Here is an 18,829-nt window from a genome sequence, read left to right as displayed (position 1 = left end):
TGGAGGGTCACAGTTTTTTTTTTAACTGGTCGGTGCAACATCGTGGGCCGAAGGGCCTGTTCTGCGCTGTAATGTTCTATGTTCTATGTTCTATGTTCTAATCATTTAAATCACACACAGAGCCAAATGGGACTTTAGTGCTTCACAATTTGAGTTAAAAGAAGAATAACTGCATCACCTCAAGCTTCTGTAGATATTATGTGTTCAATAAAACCAAAATGAGCTATTGTGAGAACTTCTTCCATTATCTTACTTACTGCATGCTGGGCTGGAGCAGTAACCCGATGGAACCCAAAGGTTTGAAGAGCCAGTATCAAAGATGACAACGAAACTCTGAGGTGGAGTGCCAACTGTGGTGAACCATAGATGGTTATCACTATGGGTACTTGTACATATGTTACTCTTGTTACTGTTGGGGTTAGGGTTGGGGTGTTCCACCCATTGGTATTGTTCTGTGGTACACTCCGGTTGGCTCCACCTTCCTATAGGAGTATAAAGGTCACTGCACTTCCTAGTGACCCTTTAGTCTGGGATTGTATTGTTAAGCAGTATGCTCCATTCTTGTTGCTAATAAAAGCCTTTATTTCCCGGGTACAATCCAGCCTCCTGAGTGAATTAATTGCGCATCACCAACGCTGATCGTTCCGTAGTAAAACAGCTGTCAGGAAATTAAAAGGGAACATGTCAAATAATAGCAAAATACAGTGGAGATGTGTTACAGGTCAGATATGTTTAAGCAATGTAGTTGACTCTCAACTGCACCCTGAACAGGGAAACTAGGAATGGGCAATACATTCTGTCCATGTCCGACATGAATAAAGCCTTTAGAGTTTTCTTAGAATAATTTAGAGAGTGCATTTAACTCAATCACAATGGGAACCGTGTTTTGCAACTGTTTTTCCAGCCAGCTGCGTTTTACAGTCCCCAGTGTTTAGTTCAAACCAGTTCCTTCATTTTTCAACATTGAGATTTACTAAGGGCACTTTTGGCAAATGTTCCACTGATTCACGGAATGAAGTGTCTGAGAAATTGGAGCAAATGAGCACTTAGCAATAAATGTAGGAATGACGAATTGTCGGTTTCATGAGGGAAGCTGAAACTGATTTAATTCGATTTAATACCTCTTCTGTGATTCCGGTAATGATGAAAGAAAGATTGTGTTTTTATGTAGCACTTTTCAGAATTCCAGAATATCCCGAGGGGCTTAACAGCCAATAAAGTAATTTCTTAAGTGTAGTCACTGTTATGATTTAGGAATGATGTGGAGATGCCGGCGTTGGACTGGGGTGGGCACAGTAAGAAGTCTCACAGCACCAGATTAAAGTCCAACAAGTTTATTTGGTATCATGAGCTTTCGGAGCGCTGCTCCTTCATCCGGTGACTCACCAGATGAAGGAGCAGTGCTCTGAAAGCTCGTGATACCAAATAAACCTGTTGGACTTTAACTTGGTGCTGTGAGATTTCTTGCATGATTTAGGAAGAATGACAACCAATTTGCTCACAGCAAGCTCGCACAAAAAGTGTTGTGATGACAACCAGATTTTTAGTCAGGAGCTATGGTTAAGTGATGACTGTTGAGTTGAACTCACCGGTTCTGCATCAAAAGCTGGCTTGGACTCTTTTACATCCATCTGGGTGGGATCTTGAGCCCACTGTTTCCGTGCATGAGATCGGTGGCAAGATTTGCAATACTCGATTTTCGCCACACCTCACCAGTGATGTAGTCAGCTTTACGCCCATATTGGACCTGAACCTGATTTTGATACATACAATTTAGCACCCCCTCTCTCCCCGCCATATATTGCCCCGAGGCGTATATCATACTTTGCCAACGTGGCGTAATGTCGGCGAGGTTTACAACAGGTTCACCCCGATGTAGGGATTCCCCCCCACCCAGGGGTGCAAAGGTGAATTGATTCCCCGGGAGAGAGGGACATCACCAGGCAGTGCCCATGACAATGGCCCTGGCACAAGTTGGCACAGCCAGGTTAGCACAATGTCAATCTGGTAGTGCCAACCTGTGCCGGAGGCAGTGTCAGGGGGGCAGTGCCAGGGGCAGACCCTCGAGGGAACCTGAAGTCTTTCACTTATTTGTGGTGGTGTGGGGGAGCGGGCGTGGGATCTGCGGATGCCGACTGTGGCTGTTTGTGTGGGGTGTTGGGGGCAAGGGTTGCCTTGCCCATGATGTTTGGGGGGGGGTGGAGGGGAGGGCCGGCATTGACTGGGGGGAGGGATGAATGCCATCGCTGATTGTGGGGAAGTATGGTGGAGGGGGGGTGGGGGGTGGGGGGAGGGAGGGTAGCCCCTGAGAACTGTGATGCTGTGGCAGGAGGAGGATTTTTTTTTTCCTCTGATCGGGACGTGGGTGGCACTGCTGCCTCATAGTGCCAGGGACCTGGGTTCGATTCCCGGCTCGGGTCACTGTCTGTGCGGAGTCTGCACGTTCTCCCTGTGTTCGCGTGGATTTCCTCTGGGTGCTCCGGTTTCTTCCCACAGTCCGAAAGATGTGCTGATTAGATGCATTGGCGTTCTAAATTCTCCCTCAGTGTACCCGAACAGGTGCCGAAGTGTGGCGACTGGTGGATTTTCACAGTAACTTTATTGCAGTGTTAATGTGAGCCTTACTTGTGACTAATAAATAAACTTTAACTTTAAAAATGGCTTTACCAGCCCTCTAGATGATGGCATGAGATGCACCCACCCATTTTGTTTTTGACAAAGTCTCAGAAGACCTGGAGAGAAACACACCGGTTTTCACTCAGAACCTGACACTTTGCCAAATTCTGGTAAGTTTGCCCCCATGATCTTGGTTTGCCATATCATCTAACAGAGTGTATCCCTGACAATGCAACACTTCCTTAGTGCTCTGCTAAAGCATATCCATTGCAAAATGACTGAGTGCAACACTTGTTGCATTTTTGGGTTCCAGATACACGTGGCAGGTTAATAAAGGGCAGAATGTAATCAAGTTGACCGCGCTGTGACTGCTTCAATTGTATTCTGTTTGCTGTTCTTCCTTAGAAACTAACAGATTACTTACATCCAGGTAGTTTGTTATTGGCTCTGATGCAAGTGACTCCTCCTGGGCTGGTCCGAGATATTTTGAATATGGGCTGTATGAGTTTTTCTACAGAAAATCCTCAAGTAAACCACGTTCCTCCAAGACTTCGTGGAGAGATTTACTCCTAATTAGTTTCACTCTAAATGGATAGGAGTGAGAATGGGTCAACATTCAGGCTGATACGTCCTTCCAAATGAGGTCAAATATCTTTTTCTGCACCTTTCTCTCAGTATCATGTATCTCAGTGAAACTTACAGAATACTGAAAGTCCGGGATATAGTGGACGTGGGGAAGATGCTTCCATTAGTGGGAGAGACTCGGATCGGAGGGCACAGCCTCAGAGTAAAGGGACGACCCTTTAGAATCAAGATGAGAACAATTTTCTTCAGCCAGAGGGTGGTGAATCTGTGGAATTCATTGCCACAGAAGGCTGTGAAGGCCAGGTCATTGGGTGCAGTTAAGACCGAGATGGTTAGGTTCTTGATTTGTAAGGGGATCAAAGATTATGTGGAAAATGCGGGAGAATGGGGGTGAGAAACATATCAGCCATGATTGAATGGTGGAGCAGACTCGATGGGCCAAATGGCCTCATTCTGCTCCTATATCTTATGGTTTTATGGTCTTATGTACACAAGTCATGTCCTTTATGTACTATGTTCTGATTAGTAAATACAAGTAACATCTACAAAAACCAGAGATTAATATATGAAGGTATCCATACATACAGACATACAAGTTAAGATCTGGAGTAGGCCGCAAGGAGCACAACTATTTTCAAAATGGACTACAAAGAGTGATTACAAGTATCTGGCAATCTCCATTTTAAATTCTTCCATCCCACCCGCCACTGGAATTTTAGTGGGCACATTACGGATAATGTGAAACCCCTTTGACAGATGGGCGGGAATTTCCGGCTTTTTGACAAGCGCGGCTGGAGAGTTCCACCCAACATCTGTCTTGAATTGAGATGCATGCTGATTGTGTGTAGAGCATTGCGAAAGAAGATTTCTGTCTTATTCACAATGTGGTACTTGTCACTGAATCCCTTTTTTTCTCACCAGTTCATGCTCTGCTAAAGTCCTGCAAACACTTTACTTAATGTCTACAATATTCAGTAAAATGTCTCACAACACCAGTGTGGTGAACCGTAGGTGGTTACCACTATGGGTACTTGTACATATGTTACTGTTGGGGTTAGGGTTGGGGTGTTCCACCTGTTAGCATTGTTCTGTGGTACATTCCGTTTGGCTCTGCCTTCTTATAGGACTATAAAGGTCACTGCTACTTCCTAGTGGCCCTTAGTCTGGGATAGTATTGTTAAGCAGTATGCTCTATTCTTGTTGCGAATAAAAGCCTTTATTCCTGGGTATGTCCTAGCCTCCCGAGTGAATTAATCGTGCATCAATTTTATTCGCAACAAAATACCGAAATTTTGTTCGGAAAAAAAAAATGGAGCAGATGCTGAAACCCGATCGGCTAATCTTGGATCCGCGTGCCGCGGGAGCTTCGAACACTTTCGACCATTGGTTGAAGTGTTTCCAGGATTACATCGACGCCTCGACAGCAGTCCAGACCGACGCCGACAGATTGCGGGTCCTCCACACAAGGGTGAGCGACACTGTGTATGCAACAATCCGTGATTCCCAAGATTACAAAAAGGCCATCGAATTACTCAAGAAGCTGTACCATAAACCGCCGAACGAAATTCATGCTCGTCACCTATTAGCCACTCGATGGCGGCAGCCCGGCGAAACGACGGGACAGTACCTGCGCGAACTTCAACAGCTAGCCAGAGCCTGCAATTGCAAGGAGGTGTCGGCTACTCAATACACCAACGATTTGATCCGAGATGCGTTCGTGGCGGGAATCGGCTCATCCTATATTCGCCTGCGGCTGCTAAAGCAGGGTAACTTGGACCTGGCTAAGATGGTAGAATTGGCCGGATCGATGGAAACGGCCTCCAGAAGTCTTGAAACCTACCCCTCCGACCACGTGGGAACATCGTGGCAAGTACAGCCACCGCCTCAACTGTACCCGGCGGCTCCTCGGAACTGCACGATAATGCTCTCAACTTCAGACCTGACGGCTGCGACAGCTCCAGGAGGCCCACGGTGCTATTTCTGCGGATTGGCGAAGCACCCTCGTCAGAGATGTCCGGCCAGGACGGTGTTTTGCTCCGCCTGTGGGAAGAAAGGGCACTATGCAAAAGTGTGCCGAGCAAAGATCCCTTCCAAGCCCAGCAGTGCTGCGTGTGACTCCCCAGGATCCATCTCCTCGTCTCTGGCCTCGTCGATGTCTTCAACCACGTGCGATTCACAGGCGCCGCCATTTCTGATGACAACGACGCAAGCCACGTGCGACCTGCGGGTGCCGCCGCTTTCAACACCATCGACCACGTGCGATTCGTGGGTGCAGCCATTTTGGTCGACACCGGCCGCAGAAGACCAGCAGGGGTCCCCGTCGTCAACTATCTCAGCTGCCTGCAGTTACACTCAGGATCCAACAGTGGCGTCAATCATCCCGGACCAGGCCAAGCCTCACAGACTCGACAAGTCCATGATGGACATAGAGGTAAATGGGCGCCTGACACATTGCTTGTTTGACAGCGGGAGCACGGAGAGTTTCATCCATCCGGATACAGTGAAACGGTGCGCTCTCCGCGTGCAAACTGTCAGGCAGACAATCTCTATGGCGTCGAGGTCCCGATCTGTTATTGTTCTTGGGAGCTGTGTGGTAACCTTAATGGTGCGGGGCACAGTTTACGAGAACTTCAGGCTCCTCGTGTTACCGCACCTTTGCGCTCCGGTACTCCTGGGGCTAGACTTTATGGTCCACCTGAAGAGTGTGACCCTGCAGTACGATGGGCCACTCCCTCCACTTTCAGTGGGAGAACTGCAGCCTCCAAATTGTCCAGCGCGCTCCACATGCAGTCTCTCGACACTCAAAATTACCCCGCCTTCCTTATTTGAACATCTCTTGCCAGGCTGCAAGCCCATCGCGACTAAGAGCAGGCGTTACAGTGCTGAGGATCGGATCTTTATTCGATCTGAGGTTCAGCGGCTCCTCAGGGAAGGGGTCATTCAACCCAGCACTAGCCCATGGAGAGCACAAGTCGTGGTGGTCAAGACTGGAGACAAGCCCCGGATGGTCATAAACTATAGTCAGACCATTAATAGGTACACGCAGCTGGACGCGTACCCTCTCCCGCGCATATCTGACATGGTCAACCAGATTGCGCAGTACCGGGTGTTCTCCACCATCGACTTGAAGTCAGCCTACCACCAGCTCCCCATTCGCCCAGAGGACCGCAAATACACGGCCTTTGAGGCGGATGGCTGTCTCTACCACTTCTTAAGAGTCCCTTTCGGCGTCACTAATGGGGTCTCGGTCTTCCAGCGTGAGATGGACTGAATGGTGGACCAAAACGGGCTACGGGCTACCTTCCCGTACCTGGACAACGTCACTATCTGCGGCCATGACCAGCAGGACCACGACGCCAACCTCCAGAAGTTTTTACGCACTGCGACTCACTATCTGTAATCCCCACAACTTGCCTGGGCTTGCAAAATCTCACTAACTGTCCTGTCTGGAGACAATACACATCTCTTTAACCTGTGCTTAACCCTCAGTCCAACGCTGGCATCTCCACATCATGACTACCATCGACACTGCAAACTGCCGGCTCCAAGTGGAGAGGATCTCCAAGAAGATCGCGCATATCGACACAGACATCAAATTTCTACAAAGATGCAAGAAAGCAGACAAGATACTGAAAGGACTACAGATCACGAACCCACTCAGGTCAACATATAACACAGGCTATGCTGAGAGACTTTGCCATCGCACCTCTCTCACACTCCTCAACCACCTCATACACCAGCTCTACAGCAAACACTGCAGCCTGGAAACCAAGATAGAGTCCATATTCTCAACTTGCACTCAGGACGCAGACCAGCTGCGAAACTCTGCCAAGCAGACGAGACAAAGGAACTACACCATCTACATGCACACCAAGAACAGGAAACTTGATAAACTCGGCATCACCACCAGCAGCAACTAAGCCTCCCCCGGTACCACAGTAGAAAACAGTACCACTGCAGGGAAGTCCATTGTCAACTTGTCGGACTGCACACTTCAACCAGATGAAATGGAAGTTCTCAGCCGAGGGCTCAATTTCTGCCCCACCACCAAAATAGACCCCATCAGTCTCGCAGCAGACACAGAGGAATTAATCAGGTGAATGAGGTTGTGGGAGTTCTTCCACAAACCCCAAGAGGCCAACAGTGAGCACAATGAGACAGCCAATGAACCAGAACAGCCAACAGAGAGATCCGCAGTGCAGCAACCGAAGAGGAAAGAGTCGAATTGGACTCCTCTGGAAGGCCGCTGCCCTCGACTTGACATGTGTGCCCAAGCCGTCAGGAGGTGCGTCAACACCAGATTCATCAACCGCACTCACAAGACAGCCCCGAACATCACCCAATCACAATGCAACGCCATCCGCGCTCTCAAGACAAACCGCAACATTGTCATCAAACCAGCAGACAAAGGAAGGGCCATCATCATACTGAACAGAATAGATTACTGCAAAGAAGTGTACCGACAACTCAACAACGAGGAACACTACAGACAGTTACCTGCAGATCCGACCAAAGAACACACCCGTCAACTCAACAAACTGATCAAGACCTTTGATCCGGACCTTCAGAGCACCCTCCGTGCTCTCATCCCACGTACTCCCCGCGTTGGGGATCTCTACTGCCTCCCGGAGATACACAAGGCAAACACACCCGGCTGTCCCATCGTATCGGGCAATGGGACCCTGTGCGAGAACCTCTCCGGCTATGTCGAGGGCATCCTGAAACCCATTGTACAAAGAACCCCCAGCTTTTGTCGCGACACGATGGACTTCCTACAGAAACTCAGCACACATGGAGCAGTTGAACCAGGAGCACTCCTCGTCACAATGGATGTCTCGGCACTCTATACCAGCATCCCCCATGACGATGGCATTGCTGCAACTGCCTCAGTACTCAACGCCGACAACTGCCAGTCTCCAGATGCAATTTTACAACTCATCCGCTTCATCCTGGACCACAATGTCTTCACCTTCAACAGCCAGTTCTTCATCCAGACACACGGAACAGCCATGGGGACCAAATTCGCACCTCAATATGCCAACATCTTTATGCACAGGTTCGAACAAGACCTCTTCACCGCACAGGACCTTCAACTGATGCTATACACTAGATACATTGATGACATTTTCTTCCTTTGGACTCATGGTGAACATACATTGAAACAACTATATGATGACAAGAACAAGTTCCATCCCGCCATCAGACTCACCATGGACTACTCTCCGGAATCGGTTGCATTCTTGGACACACGCATCTCCATCAAGGACGGTCACCTCAGCACTTCACTGTACCGCAAGCCCACGGATAACCTCATGATGCTCCACTTCTCCAGCTTCCACCCTAAAAACATTAAAGAAGCCATCCCCTATGGACAAGCCCTCCATAAACACAGGATCAGCTCAAATGAGGAGGATCGCAACAGACACCTCCAGACGCTGAAAGATGCCCTCATAAGAACAGGATATGGTGCTCGACTCATCGATCGACAGTTCCACGTGCCACAGCGAAAAACCGCACCAACCTCCTCAGAAGACAAACACGGGAGACAGCGGACAGAGTACCCTTCGTCATCCAGTACTTCCCCGGAGCCGAGAAGATATGACATCTTCTCCGGAGCCTTCAACATGTCATTGATGAAGACGAACATCTCGCCAAGGCCATCCCCACACCCCCACTTCTTGCCTTCAAACAATCGCACAACCTCAAACAGACCATTGTCCGCAGCAAACTACCCAGCCTTCAGGAGAACAGTGGCCACGACACCACACAACCCTGCCACAGCAACTTCTGCAAGACGTGCCGGATCATCGACACGGATGCCATCATCTCAGGTGAGAACACCATCCACCAGGTACACAGTACATACTCTTGCAACTCGGCCAACGTTGTCTACCTGATACGCTGCAGGAAAGGATGTCCCGAGGCATGGTACATTAGGGAGACCATGCAGACGCTGCGACAACGGATGAATGAACACCGCTTGACAATCACCAGGCAAGACTGTTCTCTTCCTGTTGGGGAACACTTCAGCGGTCACGGGCATTCGGCCTCTGATCTTCGGGTAAGCGTTCTCCAAGGCAGCCTTCATGACACACGACAGCGCAGAGTCACTGAGCAGAGACTGATAGCCAAGTTCCGCACACATGAGGACGGCCTCAACCGGGATCTTGGGTTCATGTCACACTATCTGTAACCCCCACAACTTGCCTGGGCTTGCAAAATCTCACTAACTGTCCTGTCTGGAGACAATACACATCGCTTTAACCTGTGCTTAACCCTCTCTCCACTCACATTGTCTGTACCTTTGAGACTTGATTACCTGTAAAGACTCGCATTCCAACCATTATTTTGTAAATTGAGTTTGTGTCTTTATATGCCCTGTTTGTGAACAGAACTCCCACGCACCTGACGAAGGAGCAGCGCTCCGAAAGCTAGTGGATTTTGCTACCAAATAAACCTGTTGGATATTAACCTGGTGTTGTGAGGCTTCTTACTGAGTTTACCCCAGTCCAATGCTGGCTTGTCCACATCATGACTACAATATTCAGGATGTGGAGATGCCGGCGTTGGACTGGGGTAAACACAGTAAGAAGTTTAACAACACCAGGTTAAAGTCCAACAGGTTTATTTCGGTTGCATTCTTGGACACACACATCTCCATTAAGGACGGTCACCTCAGCACCTCACTGTACCGCAAGCCCACGGATAACCTCACGATGCTCCACTTCTCCAGCTTCCACCCTAAACACGTTAAAGAAGCCATCCCCTTCGGACAAGCCCTCCGAATACACAGGATCTGCTCAGATGAGGAGGATCGCAACAGACACCTCCAGACGCTGAAAGATGTCCTCATAAGAACAGGATATGGCGCTCGACTCATTGATCAACAGTTCCAACGCGCCACAGCGAAAAACCGCACCGACCTCCTCAGAAGACAAACACGGGACACAGTGGACAGAGTACCCTTCGTTGTCCAGTACTTCCCTGGAGCGGAGAAGCTACGGCATCTCCTCCGGAGCCTTCAACATGTCATTGATGAAGACGAACATCTCGCCAAGGCCATCCCCACACCCCCACTTCTTGCCTCCAAACAACCGCACAACCTCAAACAGACCATTGTCCGCAGCAAACTACCCAGCCTTCAGGAGAACAGTGACCATGACACCACACAACCCTGCCACAGCAACCTCTGCAAGACGTGCCGGATCATCGACACAGATGCCATCATCTCACGTGAGAACACCATCCACCAGGTACACGGTACATACTCTTGCAACTCGGCCAACGTTGTTTACCTGATACGCTGCAAGAAAGGATGTCCCGAGGCATGGTACATTGGGGAAACTATGCAGACGCTGCGACAACGGATGAATGAACACTGCTCGACAATCACCAGGCAAGACTGTTCTCTTCCTGTTGGGGAGCACTTCAGCGGTCACGGGCATTCGGCCTCTGATATTCGGGTAAGCGTTCTCCAAGGCGGCCTTCGCGACACACGACGGCGCAGAGTCGCTGAGCAGAAACTGATAGCCAAGTTCCGCACACACGAGGATGGCCTCAACCGGGATATTGGGTTCATGTCCCACTATTTGTAACCCCCACAGAGTTTCACTGGCTGTCTTGTCTGGAGACAATACACATCTTTTTAGCCTGTCTTGATGCTCTCTCCACTCATGTTGTTTTGTTTCTTAAAGACTTGATTAGTTGTAAGTATTCGCATTCCAACCATTATTCATGTAAATTGAGTTTGTGTCTTTATATGCTCTGTTTGTGAACAGAATTCCCACTCACCTGAAGAAGGGGCTTGCAGCTCCGAAAGCTTGTGTGGCTTTTGCTACCAAATAAACCTGTTGGACTTGAACCTGGTGTTGTTAAACTTCTTACTACAATATTCAGGCCAGAGTGTCCATTAAGGTGCTGTTTTGTGGATATTGATGAACAAACTTACCATAATAATTAAACCAACATTCTATATTTTGTGAATTTTAGCCACATCTCTAACAAATAATTAAAATTAATGTTCAGTTAAGAGTTAAATTTCAATTAAAGAGTTCGAGACTTGCCACTGTTTAAATTGAACTTGGTACCTAAAGTGTTAAAGAGAGCGATTGTTGGATTAACTAAGAGTCGACTCTTGTCCTTGTTTGTCTCATTAAACTGGAATGCTTGGAAGGTGTTTAAATTAAAAGCTGAATAACAACATGGATGTAGAAATCATGCTTCTGCTATACCAATCACTCAGTACTATACGCACCACACCTTTAGAAGGATATATTAGCCTTGGATGGAGTGCTTCATAGATTTACCAGAATGGTACCTCCATTCCAAAGGTTAAAGTGCACACTGAGGTTGCCAGTTTGGTAGATGCTATTGAGAGGACAGTGCACAAACCAAGGTTATATTCCCTCAAATTTAAAATCCTGCAAATGGGTTCTAGTTGTTGCTGCTTTTATAGTGATCAGGATCAAACCATTCCGATTTGGATAACAGATCAGACAATTAAAAGCTTTTCCATAACCGGTAACTATCAATGTCCTTGCAGATAAAAACAGATATTGTTTCCAATTTATGTAATGCCAAACTATTGCAATTTGTCACATGATTAAATGTCAGCAGCAGTTATTAATGCAATTGCAACTGATAAAGAAATTAGAACCTTATTTACAGTGCCATTAAACATGATTTGTTTAATTGCTTGGGGTGTTGCAATTTGAGAATAGCCTCAGAGACTGATAAGCAATGAATTAATATCTTGACGACTTTGAGCTTATTTGTAACTCGTAGGTTGGCTGCTCTGTAAGTTGCCCATTGAATGGGCATTTGTCACTAAACACATAGCATGTAGATGACACCAGGATGACATTAAAAATCTGTAATCGATAGTTGTTTAACATTTGGCGAGTCATGTATTGGATTGGATCACACACGGGTGGGGAAAAATTAGAAAAAAGTTCCACGTGCAGAACAAGCGTGAAAACGGGAGAGTTTCCAATCCGTTTTTATTTGGCAAATTCAAATCTGGTATCTTATGCACTTAGAGCAGAAAAAAAACTCATCATCTGTTTTTCGTCACACAGGGCTTAAATCGCCTGAAAACCAGCTGAGATCAGCAGAGTGTGCAATTGCGCATGAGCAGGTCTCTCTGCTCTGAGCAGCAGAGTGACCCTCTACCATAGGGGTCCACAGCTGATCACAATCCCCTCTGCCCAGAAGGATCACCCCTCCTGTGACCCCCCCTCCCCACCCAGACCGATCCCCCTTCCTTCCCCCCACTCGGGTGCGAATCTGATTTCTCAGCACTCTTGTGATCTCATCAGCTCGGTACGCCACCGGTCAATGGGGCGTGATTGTAAGATTCCATAGTTTCAGATCCCCATTATCTGTTATGTAAGGGTCAGAAATACAAAAGTTAGCTGCGAAGATTGCTGCAACAATGAAATTAGTGTGTTGTCTTTTATCACCATAGTTCTGTTTGAAGGATTGTATTGAGTTGATACGCATTATGCAAAGCCACTGATGTAAGAAACCGATGAGTCAAACACCATGGTAGACACTGTCTGCACCACCTGTGCACTATACCTATGTTATGTACTTTCTACAAGATGCACTGCAGCAACTCACCAAGATTTATTTGATGGTATCTACCAACCTCTACCAGCGAGGAGAACAAGGGAAAGAGATAGATGGGAACGCCACCACCTGCAAGTTCCTCACCAAGTCAAAACCAAATTGGATTGGACATGTATTGCTTTTCCTTCATTGTCGCCATGTCAAAATCCTGGATCTCTCTGGCTAACAGTGCCTTCAACAAGTGGATTGCAGGTGATTCAAGAATTGGATTGTTCCCTTCATTTCATGATAAAACTTCCATAGATTTTCAAGATAATTATTTGTTTAAAAGACATTTATTTCTGATGTTTCCGCCAATACATTAATCCCATGTGATGTCCCAGTGTTTGTTTTACTCACTGTAAAATGATTAAAGAGTGAAGGATAATCGGTGCTTTTTACTTCCTGGTTTTCTGCCAGTGACAATACTTCAATCTGATTGGCTGCTTGGTCTGTTAGAGTTGGCGTCCAAATGAAACTGACATCATAATGGAGGAGGTCGACCCCACAGAGCTCACTAGATCTTTGTGGTGTGGGAAGCCACTGTTTTATTTTACTTTTACTTTGCTTTTTTTAGGTCGAACATTTGTACCACATTTTCTGCAATATATTTTTATTCACATGTTCACACGGGAGAATCCCTAGTGAAGCTTTGGAGTTCACACAGGATAGACCCATGCAGAGAGGGTCATCATCTACTCCTTGCCAAGCCATCTTGCCAGTGATGGGGAAGGTATTGGCCAACCCTCTCGTCCAGAGTCCAATTGAGCCACTTCAATGCAAAGAGTCTCCCGTCCATCTTTGGTGGCATTTAAGTAGCTGTGAAGTGCCCTCCACCCTTCTGGGGGAATTGCCCGGTGAATCCTGCTAGTCTCCTAATGGCCTCTTGGGGAAGGCCTTCCTTTTCAGGCACTATTTGGTCCATGGGAGGCCTCCCCATTGGGAATGCCCTATCCCTGAATCCAAAACCCAACATGTCCCACTTCCTAGCTGGAGATTGCCTGACACTAATTAACCGGTATTGAGGTGCACATCCATTGACCTGTCCCCTTTTCTCCAGGGGTAACTCCAGCAGTGGTCACCACTCCATGTGGCAATGCTGAATGGCCAGTTCTCTCAGTGTTCAGCAGCTCTGAGGGTTGGGTGACCATCTTAATGGTGACAATTAATTTACTGTATACAAATATTGCCGTGGGTGCTGGTCACAACCAAAGCCCATTCGCTCACTGCTATCAGCACTGTTGATGGCACTGAAATTGTTAGAGACTGACCAATTATGTTCCAAATTTTCATTAGGTGGTAAACCTCTCAAGAGGAAATTGTATACAATTCCATGTTGACAATGTTAGCTGAATCTCTCATTTGCTGGCTGTTTGGAATTGAATTCACTGATAAATGATTTTCCTGAGGTCCATGTTGGGGAATCATCCAGCGCATCTGTGGTCACTTCTTCATGCCCCACTTTCCTGTTGCGTGGGTTTCCTCCGGGTGCTCCGGTTTCCTCCCACAGTCCAAAGATGTGCGGGTTAGGTTGATTGGCCAGGTTAAAAATTGTCCCTTAGAGTCCTGGGATGCGTAGGTTAGAGGGATTAGCGGGTAAAATATGTGGGGGTAGGGCCTGGGTGGGATTGTGGTCGGGGCAGACTCGATGGGCCGAATGGCCTCCTTCTGCACTGTAGGGTTTCTATGTTTCTATGTTGGGGCTAATTCGAAGGTCAGTGAGTGTTGTAATATGCCTTTAAGGGATTGCAGCATGACATCATTAAAAGGAAGTGCGTCAGGTCGTCCTGTTTTAGCTTCACCTTTGTCTTTAAGTTGAGCACACTGGCAGCTCTGTTGTTGATGAGTTCCACCTTTCTATCCATGCATAAATGGTCGCAAATGCTTAGAATTAATTGATGAACCCACAATGTGTTTGTACAGTCCCCTATGAACGACTTGTGCATTTCCTATCACCCTAACACACACGACAGTGGGTATTCCGAGAATGGGAGACACGGGCAGTAGCCAAGATATTGCAGGAAATTGTAACACTGTGGTGGGCTTGTATATCTGGGGCATTGGCAATGCTGTTGACTGAGGTATGATTAATCTTAGAAACCTCAAACTTACTGAAACAGCTCAACGAGTTTCAGCTCAGCCTCAGTGGTGTAAGAATGTTGATTTTTTTTTTTCTGGCTGTTATTTCTGTACCGAAGACAATGTTGGTATAAATCGGGTTCCTGAAAAACTTGTTCTTCCCTTTACTAATGTGATGGAAATGTTTTGGGGCACAGTCATTATAGCAGGGCGGGGGGAGGATGAGGGGAAAGGTGGGGGGGCGGAATGAGGAGGTTAGAGGGTGGTGGGTAAGGTAAGGGCAGGCAATATATGTGCTGCACTGAGAGAAACACGAGAGAAACGGAAGTTATTTGTTCTTTCTTTTGTTAATGCTCATGCCCGGCATTTTTTGCTGTTACAAAGGAGGAACAATTAGTGACTGAATCGAACAGACCCCCGACAAGTCACTAACCATGTCAAACACTCTCACATGTGGGAAGTACTGCTTTTGTGATGAGGTGACCGAGCAGCTTTTGCTGGAAGTGAGAACAAGAGATTTACTTTTTCCTCACTGTGGAAGGATCAGACTCAAGGGCGTTCCACATAAAGCGTATGGCAAAAGATGACTGCATCTGTGAACTTGAGCAGTACTGCCCACTGCCGAAGGATATAGTTCAGAAAGGAAGAACATATAAAGCAGAATGCGAACCCCTTGGCAACAACCTAGTACTTCCTAAACCACCAAGAGATGCCTTCCCTCTTATTAGATATTGCAAGCCTGCAGAGTATTTTAGACATTTCAGAGCATGGTTGTAATCTACATACACTCCACCAGCAATATGTGTAAGCAGAAACTCTTACTTCATTCCAACGCCCGACTAGATAGAGTGAAGACTCAGCTAATGATGAAAGTGTCCAGATGTCAGGATGAGAATTTCCTTTTTCTCTGCAGTCAAAGTCTGCCTTTAATAGAAGGTTATCAATATTGGAATAACCAAAGCAAGCACAAAGTTGGGAAGATGGTGGCATAGTAATACCTTTTTAAAATTCATTCATGTGACATGGGCATCACTGGCTTGCCAACATTTATTGCCCATTCCCAGTTTCCCAATGGCAGTAAGAGTCAACCACATTGCTGTGGCTGTGGAGTCACATGTAGGCCAGACCAGGTAAGGACAGCAGATTTCCTTCCCTAAATGTCATTAGTGAACTGGATGGGTTTTTCCAACAATTGACAATGGTTTCATGGTCATCAGCAGATTCTGAATTCCAGATATTTTTTATTGAATTCACATTCCACCAGCTGCTGTGGCAGGATTTGAACCCAGGGTCCCCAGAACATTAACTAAGTTCCTGGATTAATAGTCAAGTGATAATGCCTTCAGGACATCGACCCCCCTCCCCGTAGGGGGAATTTTCCAGTCCCGCCTGCAACTGGAATCGGAGTGGGTTGGGTTGGGGAGGGGGTGGGGTGGACCATGCAATAGTCTGTTGACCTTGGGCGGGATTTTCCAGTTTTGGGGTGAGCGCCGGAAGATCCCACCCCTACACTTGTAGTTCAGAGACCCAGGCGAATGTTCTGGGGACACAGATTCATATCCCGCCAATGAGAGCGGGTGAAATTTCGAATTCAATTAAAAAACATCTGGAATTGAAAGCTAGCCTCTGAGTAATGGTGAGCAGGGAACTATTATTGATTGTTGTAAAATCCCATCTGATTCACTAATGCCATTTCGGGAAGGAAATCTACCATCCTTGCCAGGTCTACATGTGACCCCAGATCCACAGTTATATGGTTGACACTTAACAGCCTTCAGGCCACACAGTTGAAGGACAATTAGGGATGGGCAACAAATGCTGGCCTTGCCAACGATGCCAGTCGCAGAGTGTGAACTTGGGAATTGGGTGAGTGGGACATTTTAAGGGTTAATCTCTTGCTAAAATCGAGTCCACGTTGCATTTAAAATTTGACTACAATTTACTTTTAAAGTTCCTTTCCATCTTAGTCAGAGAGTGGTAATGGCTCCTTGAAGGGCAACGCAGCAGAAGAGGGTCACCTGGCGTGGAAGATCAAGTGAGCAATCACCCCCGGGGGTTGGAGTTCTCTCTGAGACAGAAAACATCTAGAAGACATGTAGGGACAGAGACAGCCAATGGGGCTATTCTAGGGCAGCTGAGCAAGGGGAGGGTGGGGTGGGGGTGCTGCTGGCCTCTGTACAGTTTCTCCTTATTAATAAATATGCTTTGTACTCCTGAAGAAGTCTGTGAGTGTGCATCATTACACAGGGATGACCAAACTCCCTACAGGATAGGCAGCTACAGTTAGCTACTGGAGTGGCTAATTTGAACCAGTTTCTCGCGCCAGCAGGGCTGACTCAACTATAAGTGTGGGTGGTCTTGCTAAGCACATGAAGTAAGCAAAAAGAAAGACAGCATCTGGTCACCCGAGTGCAGCTCGTCACGGAGTGTGAATTGGGGAATTTGCTGAGGGAGGGAATTCAATGCAGTGAGGGAGGAGGGATACAGGAAAGTAATTTGTCGGTGGGTATTTTGCTCATTTATTTTTCAAAATATATGGAAATCAATAATAATTATGAGCTTTCATTAGTAAGGATTATCAGCCATAGTAAAGCTCATTGTAGGAGGTGTCATTAACTATAAATTCATAAAGAAAATAATTATAAATTAAATACCATACAATAAAGATGACAGCTGATGTGTTATATTTGTAAAATACGGGTGTTCCTGGACGCCAGTGGGACCCAGAGGGCAAACACATCTGTAGTAAGTGTGACACAGAGGGCAAACACATCAGTAGTAAGCGTGACACAGTGGGCAAACACATCTGTAGTAAGTGTGACACAGAGGACAAACACATCTGTAGTAAGTGTGACCCAGAGGCAAACACATCTGTAGTAAGTGTAACACAGAGGCAAGCACATCTGTAGTAAGTGTGACCCAGAGGCAAACACATCTGTAGTAAGTGTGACCTAGAGGCAAACACATCTGTAGCAAGTGTCAGTCGCTTCTCGGCCTTTTGGCTAAAATCAAGTATAGTTATGCGGATGCTGCACTTGATTGAGGTCATTGGGTTGCATTTCGGCTTCATTTTCATATGAAGCAATTTTTTAAAAGCGGCATGACGGCCTTTTGGCTAAGATGCAAATGAGATCAAGCCTTGGGGGCAGAGATGTCTGCCTACTCCAATCAGCTTGGCTCATGTAGATCAGGCCCAAGACAGGGTAAAGGGTTGCATACCCTGTCTTGTCAGCTTGGATCGGAAATGTCTCAACTTGTTGAGACTCTGAATTGGACTTGATTTGATTGAATTGGAAAAGTACAAAACAAAGTGTCAGTGGCTTCAGGAATTCCAGCTGAGAGTCTCTGAACTGGAGTAGGTTCTGCAAAACCTGTTATACGTCAGGGAGGGGGAAAGTTAGCCGGACACTTTACCCCAGGAAGTGGCCACATCATTTAGGTTAGAGTTTCCAATTCGGTCAGTGGTCAGGGACGGGAGGATGTGCTTCCAAATCAGGCGGGTAAAGGGATCAAGAAGGTAGAAGTGGAAGGAGCTTCAGCCATTGCAACTGTGCTGTAGATTAGAGGCTCTTGAAGAGGAAGTGGGGGCTGCGGGGTGACTGGGCAAATTGACCTTGGCACTGTGGTGCAGCGTGCCACTCAAGTAGGGGATGTTAATACGAATATAGAGGCAGTAAGAGAAAATATCTGCAGTTGAGAACCTGAGTGCAGACGCCTGTATTGCCTGCTCAGTGGCAGCAAATGTTATATTGGGATACAGCTTAGAAGCAACCTGAGGCACATGCTAAGCGTGGCATGTTGCAGAGGAACAAATGACTTTAGACCAATGGGAATAGAAACAGAGCCACATTGCATCCATTTTCAGCGACTAATATTCTCTGCCCCAAGGAGGCCTGATTAAATGTGCCGTCTGGTATTGGGACAGGCCATTTATTCAGTT

At 47.0% G+C, this 18,829-nt stretch overlaps 1 pseudogene; it reads right to left on the bottom strand.

The window, feature by feature from the left end:
- LOC144511714 (pepsin A-2/A-3-like) overlaps positions 1 to 14,675 on the bottom strand; it is a 31,693-nt pseudogene extending 17,018 nt beyond the window's left edge.
- Positions 14,676 to 18,829: the final 4,154 nt, after the last annotated feature.

Source organism: Mustelus asterias, chromosome 25 (assembly GCF_964213995.1).
Source record: "Mustelus asterias chromosome 25, sMusAst1.hap1.1, whole genome shotgun sequence".
NCBI classification, from domain to species: Eukaryota; Metazoa; Chordata; class Chondrichthyes; order Carcharhiniformes; family Triakidae; genus Mustelus; species Mustelus asterias.
The sequence above is the reverse complement of the archived record's forward strand: the minus strand, read 5'-3'. Positions and strand labels throughout refer to the sequence as shown.